General features: G+C 44.5%; 1 long non-coding RNA gene across 2 annotated transcripts in view; it reads left to right on the forward strand.

Moving 5' to 3' along the window:
• Positions 1-8,725: 8,725 nt before the first annotated feature.
• Positions 8,726-18,359, forward strand: part of LOC149433820 (uncharacterized) — an 83,270-nt gene continuing 73,636 nt past the window's right edge. Inside the window, exons 1-2 of one of the 2 annotated variants that reach the window (XR_016308844.1) lie at positions 8,726-9,065; positions 10,806-10,910. This is a non-coding gene — a long non-coding RNA (uncharacterized LOC149433820). The remainder of the gene's footprint in view (positions 9,066-10,805; positions 10,911-18,359) is intronic. The other variant, XR_016308845.1, reaches the window with a different exon arrangement.

Below are 18,359 nucleotides of genomic sequence, written 5' to 3' on the forward strand. Positions count from 1 at the left end.
AAAGATATTAGTATTGTCAATTCAGTGTCGGCTCACCCACCCATGATATTTCTTTTTTGGGTCAGATGTAAATAAGACAATCACCCGATGTCTCTTTACATCTCACATGGTCTCCAGTGTAGAAATGTACCCACTGGAGCTCCCATCTGCACTCTCCCTTTTTTTCTGACAGCTTACCCATTCTATTCGATAGAAATTCAATGGAAAATCCACAAGGGAGAATGAAACCCCTTCCTGCTCATGGAAATTCAATGGAAAATCCTCCGGGGAGAGTGAAACCCCTTCCTGCCCATGGAAATTTAATGGAAAATCCACCAGGGAGAGTGAAACCCTTCCTGCCCATGGAAATTTAATGGAAAATCCACCAGGGAGAGTGAAACCCCTTCCTGCTCATGGAAATTCAATGGAAAATCCTCCGGGGAGAGTGAAACCCTTCCTGCCCATGGAAATTCAATGGAAAATCCACCAGGGAGAGTGAAACCCCTTCCTGCCCATGGAAATTCAATGGAAAAATCCACCAGGGAGAGTGAAACCCCTTCCTGCCCTTCCCTATCTTGTGTTAAATTATAAAATGGCATCAGTGGTTTTGGCGTGATTCACACTGTTTTTGAGCATTAAATTGCATTCTATTCTAATTATTGTAAACCTAAAAAATTTTCTTTTCCTTTTTGTATTTCATATTTGCTTTTTACATAAAGATCTTACTTGTTATTGTAAGCCCCATTTAAAACAGTGCAACTTGTCCTGTGGATTTGACAGTTCCACATTGCATGGCAAGTCTTCCATGGAAGTGGCACAGATGTCAGGCAAGCCGCATGTGAAATTGCATCAGGTCTGCAGCTTCGAAATCACTCTACTTCAAGTAAAGTAGCACGATTTCAATATCGCATTCCTCTGAATTACCTGGGTGATATTGCCAGTTCCCCACGTAATGGTTGTAAACTGACCACGCTAAGCATCTGTGTTAGCGTGGTCAGTTTGCATCCTCTGTCACTACGTACTGAGATACAAGTAAGCCGTGCAAGCGCACATCTTGCCTATATCTTCAATGGTCAATGCAGTCAGGACCACCCCCGACCCCCACTATCCCTCCTCCTTTAACAGTGACATGTAATCTTAGGCAGATGCGCCCACCCGCAGGTCCGTGATGTGCTCAGCAAGGAAGAACGATCACATGACCTGCAGATTAGACCAGCGGAAAAGGTATAATATTTTTTTTTTTACAAATACATATGTGCAGTACCTATTCACCTATTTAAATTTGAATTCTGACTAGCTTTGCAATTACAACTACTTTAAGTCATCCCTTTCTTTTTAATGGGCTGCATAATGCACCATGTGCAACCGGAAATGGTGCATGCATTATATTTGGTAACACAGAGGTAGCGCCGTACCGTGAGCTGTGATGTGCTGGAGCTCACATGCATTGAGGTGCCATTTAGAATGAATGGCACCGCAATGCCCAAATGCAAATACAGTGTGACCCAGTCTTTAAAAAGATACTTTCTCTTCACAAAGAAGCTGCTTTTCAGCTATTTGCTTGAACTCCATTGCACACTGTTGCGCTGAGGCAAATTCCATGTGCAAAAACACGTTATATGCATTTGTGAGCCGCAGTTCATTCTTAATGTAGAACTCCAGCTTAACCCTAACTGGCTTTATAATGCTCCCTCCCCCTCCTAACACCTATGCTGTTTATCCTGTGTAGAAAAGATGCGTATGCTTCCCTTTTTTTCAGCCCATTCTGGTCCGGTCATGTGATCCGACTCCTCTGAGTCAGCCAGTAGTGGCTGCAGGGGAAAGGAGGGGGCATTGACAATGGCTGGGACTTTGGTGCCAATAGGTGACATCACTGCTCCAAGGTTTACCAGTCTTTGTTGATTGCTCTAATCCTCTCCCCACATGATGGGACCGGAGCGGGCTGCAAATAGGTAAGTATATACTTCTTTCTTACACAGCTTAGTCAGCATAGGTGTTAGGAGGGGCGAGGGGACATTATTAAGGGTACTGAGATTTAAGCTGGAGTTCCTACTTTAATGGCACCCAACACACCCTACTAATGCACCTATTATGGGGAATCTTGGAGAATTAGGCTGCCTATTTACATGAATGGGCTGCCTCAACATGATGCACTTCATGGCATAACTATAACTGGTGGTAAAACACTACAACTGTGTGAATCCAGCCTTGAGTTATCACGCCTCCCTGCTATACAGGATCCCTATCTATTATATGGGTATGAATAAAAACATTTGTGAATCTGATCACTTACTTTTCCAAACGCTCCCTCTCCAATTAAGTTTATGATATTTGAAGCTTTCTACTGTCAAAGGGACATCAGGCAGGATCTGGCTGACTTCTAAAAAGGAAAGAAAAAAGGGGGTTAGTTTATCTTCACCTACATTTGTTTCAATGATATTTCTTGAGTTTTTCCAAGTATACAATATAAAGTTAACTGAACGAGTGTCTGTTGTGAAGTGACTACATACTACCCAATTATTCCTATGGGTGAGACGTATCCGGCAGAACAGTATTCAGTACAAGAGCTGCACTCAAGGGCCGGGGTGATTTATTAGTGGACAAGTTCTTTAAAAGTTAGCTTATCCTTCAAAGGAATTTTTTTCTGATACCAAAGTAACTTTATTGCAATAGAAAAAGAGTCACCTTAGTTAGAAGGGACTCATATTAGGGGATACCAGACACCCATCAGCAATGCAGGGTTCTAGTAGATACTATATATGGTGACCATTAAGACAGTATATTATAAGTCCCCACTGGCAATAAAGGCTATAATTAGGGATATGCTATATTAACTGCTTTTCAGCCTCTAGTGGGGGCTGGGGGGAGGAGCCTCCATCAAAAATTTCCTTTGGGGTCCTGTGTCATCTATTTAGATGTGTAATAAGTTCCCGCCAATATGAAACATCTCTAATAATGGATCTTGTTCAGCTAACTTACATTGTTCATATTATTTGCAATCCTTACGTTTTGAAGTAGTTTCTTCTTTCTCTCTGTCTTGCTCTTCATTTTCTTCCTCTCTCTCTTCGGCCTCTTCGGTATCTTTTAGCTCAACCACAGTCTCTACAGCTGTGCTAAACTGTTGATCTGCAGAACCATAGGTACTGTCTGAGCTTGGATCCCTCTTTGTTGTGGTTGTGGATTCAGTCCCATCTGGGGGGTGGGCACAGTCTCCACAATATCTTTGGCATTGGTGGATTGGATCTCACTTCTTTGGTCCAACTCATGGTCCATAGTAGCATTGATCTCAATCCTGCTTTCTGGGATAGATTCAGTCTCTGTAGGGATGCTGATCTCTATCCTATTTTTTAGCTCAGTCTCCACAATGTGTGCAGGTTCGGTGTATTGGGTTGTGTCTTCTGAGTCAGTTTCCTTGCTTGTAGAAGAAGGGATCTCAATCACCGTATCTGGTACATAGGTACCATCTGAGCAGGATTCCCTCGTTGTGGTTGTGGATTCAGTGCCATCTGTCGGGGTGGGCACAGTCTCCACAATGTCTTTTGCGTTGGTGGATTGGATCTCGCTTCTTCGGTCTGACTCATTGTCCGTAGTAGTGGTGATGTCAATCCCACTTCCTGGGATGATCACAGCCCCTGTATGGACACCCATATATATCGTATATATTAGCTTAGCCACAATCTGTGCAGCCCTGGGGAAGACCCGTTCACCTGCTGGTACATAGGTAGTGTCTGAGCTGGGATCCCTCTCTGTAGTGGTTGTGGATTCAGTCTCATCTGCCGGGATGGACACAGTCTCTGTAGGGATGCTGATTTCTAGCCCATCCATTGGTGCAGCCACAGTCTCTGCAGATGGGTTGAACACCAGCTCCTCTGCGGTCTGTTGGTGGGCACTGTTTGTGCCTCTGGTAGTCTCCATCTCCATTTCTGAGACGGTCACATTGTCATCAGTGATAGCAGAAGGGATCACATATATTTCTGTAGAAAAAAAAAATAGATTAGCTTCTATTCATGGATTTGTTTTCCTAGACTATCAACTAGTACAGAACTAACCAAATAAATCAAAAGACTGGCTGAGCAGAATTAAAGCACAAATGTCCAGTTGCCTTTTTAAAAATCAATTTATATTATTTTTTTTTTTGCAAGGTGTATGTATAGTCCAAAAGTAGAGTAGTACAGATGGGCCATGATTGACCCTGTATGTACCATGACCAATCACAATAGTATACAATGGATGGCATGAATGAACGCCATCCATTGTATACAATTGTAATGTGATCTGATGTGATTGGTCACAGCAATCATATGAAACTGGCAGTGGCTGGTACATTGATGGGCCAGATACAGAGGGCAACAAATCTCACTGCAGTGTGGACTGTGGCGGCGCTCACAGATCGCGTTCCAGAAGGACATCATATGAATTTAATACCGAATGGTGAAAGTCCCACCTGGCCGATAGTCAGGTGACGGCCAGGCGAGACTTTCACCATTCCGGGTGGATGTCATAGGATATCCTCCCGGAACGCACCTCTGGGTTGGTGAGATCTGTTACCCACTGTGTCCGACCGGCCAGTATACCGGCTGTTAAAGACCTACTCTGATCCCTAGTTCTGGTAACAAATACAAAAAAAATATATATGGATGAAATCCCCAGAAATAATATTTTGACGGCTTCTAACTCATAACTGCTCTTTTGTAATGAAAACAAATACATTTTTACTCCAAATACGACTAAATCTGCCCAATCTAACAATGCTACGTGTAATACGACACTGTCAGAGCTTCAACTAGGAAAGGCAGAAGATGGGATGCTGTCAATAAACCCCTTCTGTGCCACCTTTCCCTCGTTCTAACAGTCAGTGCGGGCATCCTCTCCAAGAGCCTGATTTGGAATTTCAGCCGGTGTGCAGAGGATGCTGTGAATTTAATGAAAAGAAGTGCTACAGCAGCTTACAGTATACAGATTGTGGATTTTTTTTTTCTTATAATGTGAATGCAAAACAAGCTATCTGAAAGGTAAATGTACTTCCAACTGTCACTTCCCCTGTGCAGGTTTTAAATGTATAGGAAGGCTGTGATTGGTTGCTGCTGGAAGGTGTGGTCTCAGCTCTGGCACCTGCACCCCCCCCAATATGGAACAGAGTAAGCCCTTATGCACACTTAGTGTTTTTACAGCGGCTGTTTTGGAATTTGACGTTTTTTTTCTACAGCCAATAAACATCCCATCATGTTATCCTATGTGTCCATACACACATAGACTGCAATCAACGTTTTCTTTTTAACATGGGTGATTTTTGGCTGGAAAAAAAACCTCAAAACTAGCGGGTTTCTAGAAGAGTTTTTCAGCTGTAAAAACACTCTAACAGTGAAAAACGCGGTAAAATGCCGCAAAACGGCATTTTTTGACCTTCTTTTCCAAAAAAAAAATTTTTTTGCTAAACAAAGCTAAATAAAACTAACACGGGAAAACGCCGCTAATGCAAAAACGCTTAAAAAAGCTGAAAAACTCATGTTTGTAACGTGACTTTACACAGCTAGATTTTGGATTTTTCTTCTATAATGTGAATGCAAAACAAGCTATTTGAAAGGCAGATGTACTTCCAACTGTCACTTCCCCTGTGCAGGTTTTAAATGTATAGGAAGGCTGTGATTGGTTGCTGTTGGAAGGTGTGGTCTCAGCTCTTGCACCTGCACCCCTCCCTCCCCCTCCATATGGAACAGAGTAATTCTAACACTTCTGCTAGTTTGGATGACACCTCACTTTCTATATCTGGGGTAATGGCCTCCAGGACACATACAGGGGTCGGGCAATAAAGATACGTCAGGGCTTCTAACCCCTCAACATGCTTTCTTAACCTACAAATACATTTGAGCTTTAGATGCACTTTAACCGCTTGAGTATGAGCCGGAAAATCTCCAGTTTGACTGACAATCACTCCGCCATGCAGCACTGAGCACAAATTAATGTTATATATTTTTTAGACAGATATGCCTCATTTACACAGGTGGCATGGGGGTTGGTAAAAATCGGCAATTGAGCCACGATCCCCCCCCCCAACTACCAAGCTGCAAATTAACATGGCTAACTGGCAGGAAAAATTTATAGTTGCATTTGGCAGATGGTTCCATTGCCAAGCACAACCCATTAAATGACACCAGGTGGGGGAGGTCAGATAGAAGAGATCACCAGCCCTGGACTGATGGGTTATAGGGTGTCTGATACTTGTGGTGCCCTGGAGAAGATGGGAGCGCTGGGGAGTTGGGTACAATGCCTCGGCCCCTAAACTCCAGCCTTTATCTCTGATAAAGAGAATAACTTGCAGAGTATAGTCAGTGATCAGTGATTGGATGTAATATAAGCCACTGGCCACCAATAGGAATAGGGGGCTATAATTAGGGGTGTGGTCTGTAATCTGCTTTTCATTAATAGGAAGATACAATGTAACAAAAATAAAATGGATCAGCCAGCTTGTATGTTGTAGCGATCATAAATCTTACCTTCTGGATCCCTATCTGCTCTCTTCTTCTTTTTATGATGGAACAGACGTCGGAAAAAAGCCCCAACCCGGCCAATAAATGGCCAACGCTTGCCCTCAGGGGTGGGATTCTGATGGGCAGGCTGGGCAGAATCTCTGCTGGGGTCGGGCCTAATTTCCATATCCTGTCTGTTCTCTGTAGGTTCGTCTCTGTTCTCTGTAGGTTCGTCTCTGGTCTCTGTAGGTTCCTCTCTGATGATAAATGGAGAAACAAACGTATTCCTGGTAACCATGCGGTTTATCATGCGGTTCATCATGGGATTCATTTTCAAAAATATGAAGTTCTCTCTGGACACACAAGACGCACAACCTCCTCCTTCCTCCGTAGTCTATAGACTGACTGACCAGTTCAATCACTTTTTTTACTCCCCTGTGCACTGTGATGTCATCACCTTTCTGGGCATGCTCAGTAGATTTGCACTGTGATGTCATCACCTGGCCAGGCTGGCTAGCCGCACACTTTTCCGCAGCAAGGATTTGAACTGTCTAGGAGAGTGCTGATTGGCTGATCGGTTGCTCTGGCTCGATTGCTCAGGTCTGCCAACTGCCTGTGATCCCTGATGGACAGGAGAAAGCCTCACACAGAACTGACATCAGCCTATTGATTTGGTCATCATTTCGGTGTTAAGTAAGATAACAAAACGATTTCTTGTGGTGATATTGTCATAGGATTTTTTCTAAATGATTTTTATGCAATTTACAGACAAAAAATAAAACAAAATCCTATAATGATTGATAATTCTGTATTTATTTATTTTTATAAACATCACATTCCCCACAAAGAAGGGGATTTAGAGGTCATTCTGTCTATGGATGTCTCTGTGGGGGATATGATTCTCCTATATATGTATTGTACATTCAGTCTGCTGTGTACTATGGGAATGACTTGTGTTGTTGCTAGGAGCTGGGAGCGGTTGCTATGGGCTCTCCATGGTGGGTTTCTAGTATTGGGTCGGTGTCTCTGTAACTTCATATATATTCAGCACCGGGCCAATGTTCTCCATATGTGTGTGTATACTTCTGTATGATACATGATTGGATTCACACTGGATCTAAGGACTGTCAATGGTTGCTATGGGGTGTGCATTGTTATTATGGGATGTGTAGAGGTGGCTTTCTAGTAATGGGTTGAAGTCTATGTAACTGTATATATTGTACAATAACAACTCAGCACTGTTACTATGGAGATATATATATTATTATTATTTTATTTTTATTATTATCTTTATTATTAGTATTTTTTTTTTCAACACCAGGGCAATGTTGTTCTTATATGTGTGTATATATAGGCTGTGTATTGTATTATTTATATATATATATATATATATTACGCTGTGGACTTATATACAGTATATTCATCACTGGGGCAATGTTGTTTTTATGTGTGTGTATATGTATATATATATATATATATATAGTGGTGGCAAGGCGTTTTTTCTGTACCATGACATGTGAGTGGGCATTTTAATTGATTTTATATTTAATAATAAACATGTTACACTATGGAGAATGCTCTGTTTTATCTCTTTGACCGTGTGGCTCTGTGGGGAGTGTGAACCAGCATCCCGTGCAACATCTTGATCTGGACGTGTCCTCGTGGGGGGAGTTTTAAGGCTAGCTGGCCCTTGTGGTCACTTCTTGAAGGTGAGGGGGCATTACAGCCATTAAGGATTCCTATCACCCAGCTTGGAGATCACCTATCACGAGCACCTACGTGTTTGTTTGGAGTTTTTTTCTGCAGTTTGGGACTTTAATATATATATATGTGCAGCTGTATGTCGACCTACGGTGCTGTCTGGACATTTAGTGTTTGTGCATATGTTTACACCTATAGAAGGGAGAGTCTTTCACGGTTTTATTGCACAGTTGTTGTGTTTTTTCCTTTGAGGGGTCACCTATATATATACATTTATTATTAGTCCCCTATGTGGACAGGGGGAGGTTGGCTTGCTCATCGGTTTTCCATGTGGAAAACGGGTCCATGTTTTTTTTCCACAGGATTCACCTGTTGCACGTTTTGTCACTTTTTGATTGATCTGATTTCAGCAGCACTTATATGTTCGCCTCACCTTTTTATATATATATTGTTTGCTTATTAATCTGATTGTTAGCGCTTCACCATGTTTTATTTATTTATATATATATTACGCTGTGTGTGGCACCCTGTTGCTATGGACAATGAGCGGTTGCTATGGGCTCTCCATGGAAGTGTAAAGGTAGGTTTCCTAGTAATGGGTTGGGATCTCTGTGACTATATATGATGTACATTGGGGTTATGTGGTATATACTGTATGTTGTACACCGGGGGCCAGGCGGGCGCCATGTTTATGGAGGGCTCTGCTGATGTAGAGGTTGGGGCCTCCTCACTGACAGGACTGATTACAGCTGAACAGAAGATTTGGCGTTGTCATCCCTCCAGCCAGCAGGGGGAGATAGAGAGCCTGTGCTGTGGAGTGAGGGCAGACGCCCTTCTTCCTGTATCTTTTTCCCATTGTCAACTGTCAGATGACAGAGGAGAAACTGAAGCTGCCTGCACAGGACAGGGGTGTTATCTGTGAGTACATGGGGGAAGGTGGGGACAACTCAGCCCCCCAGAGTTCTGCTGACCCCCCCCCCTCTCCTCCACAGACCACCATCTCTATTCTTCAGCCCCCAGATCTCCCCTATTTTCCTCTGCCCCCCCATATCCTGTTCAGCCCCACCAGATCTCGCCTCCTTAGACCCACCCCCCCCCCCCCCCAGACCTCCTCTCCCCTCCTCAGATCCCCCTCTTCCCTCTGTCAAACATGATGGGTGATCATTTTTGCTGCACATGTGTATACTCCATACGGCTTCTTTTGCATCTCGGGAAGTGAGTTGGGGGCAATTTTGAGCCAGTAAAAGCATGGCTCAGCCTCTAGTTTTTACCACCCCAAACCGCATTTGTAAACAAGGCCTTAGTGTTCGTTCTCATAGGCGGATGGAGGGCGGTAAAACCATTTTCCGCCCCGTGACCACCCACGTGTACAAAGAGATGCAGCTGCCCATTGCTTTACATCCGCCATGGCCTGATACTTTGCTTTACAGCCACAGCAATAATGAATTGATATGGAGCCATCCTGTCACTGTGCAACACAGTGTGCCATTGGGTTAGTAGTATCTCCTCCCCACTGCCTACCAAACACCCTCTGAAAAGTGATCTGCACTATATACACACAGCGGGTAAAGTAGATGTGAACCCAAAATCTCATGTAGTATGTTTGTCATGGGGCCGTACTGTGTACAGGTTTCTCCAGGATTTTGTTTGATTTTGTGAATCTGGAGATCCTGCCAATAACAGCACTTCCTGCTTCAGGCTGACAACACCAAGCCAAGGGTTTTGTTGTGTTGTCAGTCCAATAAATGAATGAACCTCCTTAATACAACACATGTCCATGACGGATCAGTGTCCTGTATGCCGGGTGTAATTCTCAGTGTCTGTTCTTATTCGGCATGTATGGTCTCTGCACAGTCCCACTTCTCCTGTGACCTCCACATTCCCCGTATCTGTTCTTATTTGCTCGGAGCTCTGCACTCCTTCCTGTATCTCAATACTTCCTTTTCTGATGTCCACTTTACACGTCTGCATGGAGTTGGCCAGGGATCTGTAGTGCTCTGTTGGCTACATGGAGGAGGTCTGTGGCGGTATTGGAATGTTACACTTCCTCCTCCCACATGCAGCCGCTATAGTGCTACAGTCTCTCATCCCCATCTATGTAGTCTGTCTGGGAAGGGAGAGGCGCTGCCATCTTGGATATGGGAAACAAGAAGCCTGCTCCCTGCTGCGCATGCATGAGCTTGTGTGGTGCTTTGCCAATGGCCTCCTGGCTATCATGTGGTATGTCACATGGTGTGATGATTGGAGAGGAGAGCAGAGATGGACCTTGACAGTTCTTCCCTGTTTATTTGTGGGGGGGGGGGGGGGTGAAGAGAGGACTCCACTGTATTCCTTAAAGCTGAAGTTTAACCTGCTATATTTTGCCTTACCTGGTTCCTCCTTTCCCTGCTCATCAACATGCTATTGGAACTAAAAGAAACTTACATGTCTTCTTATTATGTCATCACTGGGTCTATGTGCTTCTTTATGCAATGCAAGCAGATCATGGCTGGTGAGAGCCATAGAACGAAAAAAAAAAAAAATAACATAACACATTTCCGCTTGCTGATGGGGGGGGAGGGGAGTGTTAAAGCTGAACAAACCTTTGTAAGTTTATTTCTGCTTTAAAGGCTCCACCTTACACATGACTTCTAATATTTCTCCATTCATTCGTTTTAGGCCTTATACAGGTGCAACGTGTAAAGTCGTACAAAGTGCGGGAACATGACGAACTGTCACCGGAGAAGGCCGACACCCTGATAGTGACATAGAACAGCGATGACGGTAAGTGACGCCGACTTCACAGCACCGTGGTAGTTCATTGAGGATTACAAGCTGACAGTCGTGTGAGCCCCACACGGCCACATTGTTTTAATATTTGCCAGCTAACGAGGGGAGAGAAGATCCCCCACTAGCTGACAAAGTGGGGATCGGGGGGCGGTCTGAACACAACATGTTACAGCCCGAATATGGGTGTAATATGTTAAGAAAAGTGAACTTAGCCTTCATCCGTTTCCGACCGCCCCATAGGAGAAATACTGCTACAGGGCGGCACGGGTGCGCAAAATCACTAACAATTCTCCTCCCTGTCAGCTCGGGTACACTGCTGTGGGTGCCGCCCCCTAGTAAAACACTCCCTGCACACAGTAAACCCTTTGATCACCTCTCATGTTAACCCCTTCCTGCCCAGTGCCATTAGTACAGTGTCAGTGCTGTTTTTTAGCACTGATCACTGTATTGTTGTCACTGGGGATATCAGTGACAGTTAGTCAGTACCTCCCCCCCAGTGTCAGAATGCCTGCCGCTGTCCTGCTATAAGTCGCTGATTGCTGCCATTATTAGTAAAAAAAAAAAAAAATCCCAGTGTATATATACTGCTATTTGTAATCGGAATCCATTCCATTATGCTCCTCAATCTGCTGATAACTTTCAAGTAAACCAATTAATTTACACATATTGGGATGTTTTTTTTAGCAAAGACATGGAGCCGAATACATTTTGGCATAAATTGATGAGGAAATTTGATCTTTTAAATTTTTTTACTGGACATGTTTAATAGCAAAAAGTCAAAAATATTGTTTTTTTTCTCAGAATTGTCAGCGTAAGAGAAAACGCACAGGTGATCAACTACCACCGAAAGAAAGCTTTGTGGGTAAAAAAGGACGTAAATTTCATTTGGACGCAGTGTTGCATGACTGCGCAATTGTCAGTTAAAGTAACGCAACGCTGTAATGCAAAAAATGGTCTGGTCAGGAAGGGGGGTAAATCCTCTGGAGGGCGAGTGGTTAATAAGGACACAGGCACAGTTTAAAGAAAAAAAAATATCTGGCCCTTTAAGCCGGGTTCATGGACATGATGGATGAGAGGTAGCCTGATGTATACAGACACAAGTCTGCCAACCATAGATCCAATATGGGTCCACAAAAGTGACCTCAGTCCTGTTCTGCTCCAGTTCAGCGGGGGATGTGTTCATGGATTCCCTGTGTATCGGATCAGATGACGCCGCTAGAAAGAGCCTTTACAACTTTTATTTGTTGCTCTAATTGGACTTTGTATAAGCGAGACATGATTTTGCTGGGAAAAAAATGTGTGTATATATATATATATATATGTGTGTGTGTATTATTTTTTTATAAATAAACTCCACCCATCAAGGCATTTTGATATTTGCATAAATCCTCCCAAGATCCAGCTCAGGGATGTCCATTTCCTATCGCCCAACACCCGGGACATGTAGTTCCAGGCGCCGGGCAGGTAGTTTTTTTTTTTTTTTTCTCCCTTAGCCCTGCTGTGGGAAAGCAGCAGGGCTCACCTGTCAGGTGGAAGTAATCTGACAGCAGCGCTGCTGCCGATAGCTTCCATACAGCCTACAGTGCCAGCCTCTCCCCCGCCCCCGCTATATGTCCCGGGCTCCGCTTGCCCATCTGCGGGCCCGAGACTGGTTCAGTGGGTGCCCTGGGATGTGGTATAGGGGAGGGAGGAGGAGCACGGACACATCTGCTGCCCTCCCCTTCTTCTACTGATTCTGAAGTGATGTGACGTCACTTCCGGGTCCCGGTGCGATGTGCACTGCATTACATTCGGTGTAGTACAAGGGAGACATGCAGGGTCTTTTAGACCTGGTTTGCCCTTATATATTATAAAGTTTTGAAAGAAAATTGTACAATGTATGGCCAGCGTTAGACTCAATATTAAAAAGTTGAACACCTGAGACAGTAAATCCAGCTGTTAAAGTTAGTGTTCCGGGGCAGGTTAAGATGAGCAATTAAAGTGTTCGCTTACAGCCCCACTCTGGTCTCTGCCCCCTTCCCCAGCAGTGTTTTAGGCATTTTATTATTATTCTAAGCATTTTATTGCTTATTCTTTTTAGATGTTTTTAGGCCGGTCACATGATGTGCGGGGTCTTCTATGCCTTGTCTCTGGGTTGGGTGGTCCTCAGCAGTCCAGTTAGCACTGATCTGCATTATAAGGGCACCATGGTTTTGCACCAAAGCCGTTTTGTAGATAGAGGAGGGCATGACAAATTTGCTTTGCATCTAGGAGCCAGCTAAAAAAGTTAGGAGTCCGTTTTTTTAACCCCTTGCCTACTGGTTACTTTCACCCCCTTCCTGTCCAGGCCAATTTTCAGCTTTCAGCGCTGTCACACTTTAAGCCCTGGTTCACATCTGTGCGGTCATGCAGGCTGCGATTTGCACGGGCAGGAGAGCTTATGCATTTGTATGGACTCCTGTACTCCAGGACACGCAGGGAAGAAGTCCTTGCACTACTAGAAATCACATCCTGCACAGGAACCGAGGTTTTCTGTACGGTTGCCATTTCCAGTGCGGGTGGCGTGCCATTGCAATTAGCACCTGCCTGCGGGTCCCGCATTCCTCTGTGTGGGTGGTGCGGCTGCAGGTATTTGTGTGGGTCCCGCAACGGCACCACACACACACAGATGTGAAGCGAGGGTAAACGACAGTTACAACAGTTTCACGGTCATGCATCACCGCACCCAAGTTATATTTTTATCTTTTTTTTTTGAGACAGATAGAGCTTTCTTTTAGTCGATTTTAATCACCAATTGAGTTTTTATTTGTTACTAAATACACAAAGGAAAGACTGAAAATACACCCCCCACCCCTTTTTCTTCAAATAAGTAATTTTTCTTCACTGATGTGCGGTGATGAGGCTGCATCGCTGGGGCACTGATGAGGCAGCACTAATGGGGCAATGATGGGGCTGCACTGATGAGGAACTGATGAAGCTGCACTGATGAGGCACTGGTGAAGCTAAAGATGATCATATACTGGGGGATTGTGATGTATTATATCACTAAGGAGATTCGGATCTCTGCTGTATACTGTCACTGTACTAATGACACTGGCTGGGAAGGGGTTATCATCTTGAGTAATCAAGGGGTTAAATGTGTGCCTAACAAGTGTTAATGTGTGTAATATGTGCTGCTTTGTACTAAAAATCTCTTTGTTTCTTATCCCTGAAACAGAGAGATTGTTCCCTCTGTACAGAGCCCAGTGTTGACTGCCAACACAGGGCTCTGGGCTGTAATTGGACACAGCCGATCAACAGGTCCTGGCTATGAATCATTGGCCAGGACCTGTTGAGAAACTCCCACGGAGTCAGCAGGCAGGTGTGCGTACCTGGAAGAGGCCAGCGATGCACAGGTATATCACTGAGCCTGTACGGGCCGCCCGTCTGCAGTACACTTGTGGGCACGCGGTCCTGAAATGGTTCTACAATTGAAAGCCAGTCGAGGTAACTAGAATTGTCACCAATAACACTGAATGTTGTGCTTTTCCCATAGTTCACATTGTCCTCCATCAGAGCTATAGCGACATCTGCTGGCTGAGAGCAAGTGTTACACATTACCAACACAACCCAACAGGTTTGCAGTTGCATTCACCGGTCATTTTAACCACTTGCCCTCCTGAGGGTTTACCCCCCTTCCTGACCAGGTCATTTTTTTGCGATACGGTGCTGCGTTACTTTATCTGACAATTGCACGGTCATGCAACGCTGCACTTTTCCCACAAATAGAGCTTTCTTTCGGTGGTATTTGATCACCTGTGCAGTTTTTTTTATTTTTTACGCTATAAACAAAAAAAGACTGACAATTAAAAAAAAAAGCAATGTCTTTGCTGAAAAAAAAATCCCAATACGTGTAAATTAATTGGTTTACATGAAAGTTATAGCGTCTACTAATGGCGGTATATATACTGGAATTTTTTTTTTTTTTTATATTAGTAATGGCAGCCATCAGCGACTTATAGTGGTATTCAAAACTACTGGGTCTCCGATTTGTAAAAGTAAAAAAAAAAAAAGCGCCGGTGACCATGTTATGCTGCTGCTGGCTGCATGTCAGAGGCCCTGATCACCTGCTAATTTTACACATCAGTCTTGCTGGGCATCATTCAACCAGGAAGATTGAGGACACCTTGTGGGGGAGAAGTGGTACTGTAGGGGATGGAGGTGAGTATTGCAGCCAGAGATTCATTTTTGGTTTCCAAGCTACTGGGCCCTCCGATTTGTAAAAAAATAGAAAAATTGGCAGAAGAAATGGTTGGGCTTTGAACATACTGCTTTAACCATTTGTCTACTGAGGAAATTTTTACATTTTTTGTATACAGGCTTGTAGGTAGGTGTGGTTTGGTTTTCTCCATTGCAGGTGGCGCTCAAATTGAGTGCCACCTCAGCTTGGAAAGGAAGTCCATGAGAAATGATGTTCTATGGTTTCCTGAGTCAATGGATCTGCTTTCTGGTTGCCTACGCTGTGTCCATGTGACCCTCGGTGGCCATCTTGGGTCAGTAGGGTCTTTTTAAGTCTCTGCCCCTGGGTTTTGGAGTGCTTCTGGCGTGTGGCTAGTACAGGAAGAGAAACCCCCGCTTGTAGGGAAAGTAACTACTGGTAGGAGAGGTTCCTGATTAGAAGGGAAAGGAGCTTCCCTTTTGGACTTGACCGCCAGGCAATGCTTCATCCTCTGAGACAGACGCTGTCAGCACCTCTCTACCGCCACATCTGACTACAATGAACTGTAATTTCCCAGCGGTAAATTCTTCCAACTGGGTGTTTGAAACGTTGGCATTCTGTTTAATACAAGTACCAAGTTTTACTGGAACTCTGTGTATTTACTAGCTGCACTATGCTGCACCTCCTCACATGCTAAAATCTTTTTTTTTTTTTGCCTAGGCAATACAAAAGTTTTGTGCGCCCCCCCCCCCCCCCCAATTAGAGAGAAAGAGAGTCAATAAGTGTGCAGATGTATATATGATTCTCTCTCTCCCTTACTTTCTCTTCCCTCTCTCTCTCTCTCTCTCTCTGTCCCCTCTCTCTCTCTTTCCCGCTCTCTCTCTCTTTCCCGCTCTCTCTCTTTCCCGCTCTCTCTCATTCCCCTCTCTCTCTCTTCCCCCCCCTCTCTTTCCCTCTCTCTCTTCCCTCTCGCTCTCTCTTACTTCTCTCTCTCTGTCTGCTCTCTCTCTGTCTTCTCTCTCTCTCTCTCTCTCTCTCTCTCTCTCTCTTGGGGGGGATAGAGAGGAAAAGAGAGAGGGAGAGGGAGGGAAGAGAGAGAGAGGAGAGAAAAAAGGAAGAGAGAAGAGAGGGGTGGGGTGGAAGAGATAGAGGTGGGGGAGTGGAGAGAGAGAGGGGAAGGAGAAAGAGAGAGGGGGGAAGAGATAGAAAGAGGGGAGAGGAAAGAAAGAGAGGGAAATGAAAGAGAGGGAATAGAAAAAGGGGGGGGGGAAGAGAGGAGGGGAAGGATAGATAGAGAGGGGAGAGAGAGAGGATAGAGAGGGAAGAGACAGAGGGGGGGAGAGTATAGAGAGGGGAGAGAGAGAAGAGAGGAAGAGGAAGGGAAGAGAGAGAGGGGGGGGGGGAAGAGAGAGAGAGGGAAGAAAGAAAATAGAGAGTGGGGGAAGACAGATAGACAGAGAAGAGAGAGGGAGAAGAAATAGAAGAGAGAGAGAGGATAGAGAGAAAGGGAAGAGAGAGACAATTTTAATTTGTATGCAGTCAGGCCGGCCCTTCCACTACAAGGGAAGGCTAAAGGAAAACACTGATGGGCACTGATGGCGCTACACTGATAATTAGTGCTCTGATGATCAGTGTAGATGTCCCCTCTGAGAAATGCTGCTTACCAGCTCTCCTCTCCTCTCCTCTCCTCATGTGCTTTGAGCGGGAGGAAAGGACTGCCAATATCCAGCATTTCTGATTTACACTGTGATCAGCTGTGATTGGACACAGCTGATCACATGGTAAAAGGCTGCTCAGATTGGCCCTTTTCCTGGACATATGATCAGCTGTTTCTGAATGACACAGCGATCAGAGAAATCTTCATTTTATTGTATTTGCTTACACCTCCAAATAATAAATATATATATTATTTCCATTTCTAATACTATTATTGCCATTACTATTAGGATTATTATCTTTATAAATATTATTTCTATTATTAATATTATTATCATGATAGTTGTCGATATTGTTGGAATTATTATTATCATTGCTAGAAATAATATTAGTATCAGCATTATCATGGCAATACTAAGGAGGCGAAGCAGCCATCTTGGACAATGCGTTGGCTGGGAATCGAACCCAGGTCAGCTGCTTGGAAAACAGCTATGCTTACCACTACACCACCAACGCAAGTTTGCCCTTTTTTGGGGTGTGGGAGGAAACCGGAGTACCCGGAGGAAACCCACGCAGGCACAGGAAGAACATGCAAACTCCATGCAGATAGGGTCCTGGTCGGGATTTGAACCAAGGACCCCAGTGCTGCAAGGCTAACCACTAAGCCACTGTGCTGCCCATATTTTGCCTCTGATGTATAAGGCCCCTCCCTCTCTTCCCTCTCTCTCTCCCCTCTCTTCTCTCTCTTCCCTCTCTCCTCTGTCTCTCTCCTCTGTCTCTCTCTCCCTCGCTCTTCCCTCTCTCTCTCTCTCCTCCCTCTCTCTCTTTTCTCTCTCTCTTCCCTCTCTTCTCTCTTCCCTCTCTTCTCTCTTCCCTTTCTCTCTTTCTCTTCCCTTTCTCTCTTTCTCTTCCCTTTCTCTCTTTCTCTTCCCTTTCTCTTTCTCTTCCCTCTCTCTCTTCTCTCTTTTTTCTCTTCTCTCCTCTCTCTTCTCTCTTTTTTCTCTTCTCTCCACTTTCTCTTCTCTCTTTTTTCTCTTCTCTCCTCTTTCTCTTCTCTCTTTTTCTCTTCTCTCCTCTTTCTCTTCTCTCTTTTTTCTCTTCTCTCCTCTTTCATTTCTCTCTTTTTTCTCTCCTCTCCTCTCTCTCTCTCTTCCCTCTCTCTCCTTTCTCTCTTCCCTCTCTCTCTTCTCTTCCTTCTCTCTCTTTCTCTTCTCTCTTTTTCTCTCCTCTCCTCTTTCTCTTCTCTCTTTTTTCTCTTCTCTCCTCTCTCTCCTTTCTCTCTTCCCTCTCTCTCTTCTCTTCTTCCTTCTCTCCTCTTCCTCTTCTCTCTTTTTTCTCTTCTCTCCTCTTTCTCTTCTCTCTTTTTTCTCTTCTCTCCTCTCTCTCTTCTCTTTTTTTCTCTTCTCTCCTCTTTCTCTTCTCTCTTTTTTCTCTTCTCTCCTCTCTTCCCTCTTTTCTCTCTTCCCTCTCTTCTCTCTTCCCTCTCTTCTGTCTTCCCTCTCTTCCCCGTCTTCCCTCTCTTTTTCTCCCCTCTCTCCTCCCTCTCTCGTCTCTCTCTTCCCCCTCTCTCTCCCCCCTCCCCCCCTCCTCTGTCTCTCTCTTCCTTCTCT

Source organism: Staurois parvus, unplaced genomic scaffold (assembly GCF_062004578.1).
Source record: "Staurois parvus isolate SC_StPar_1 unplaced genomic scaffold, SC_StPar_1.0 ptg001915l, whole genome shotgun sequence".
Lineage (NCBI taxonomy): Eukaryota > Metazoa > Chordata > Amphibia > Anura > Ranidae > Staurois > Staurois parvus.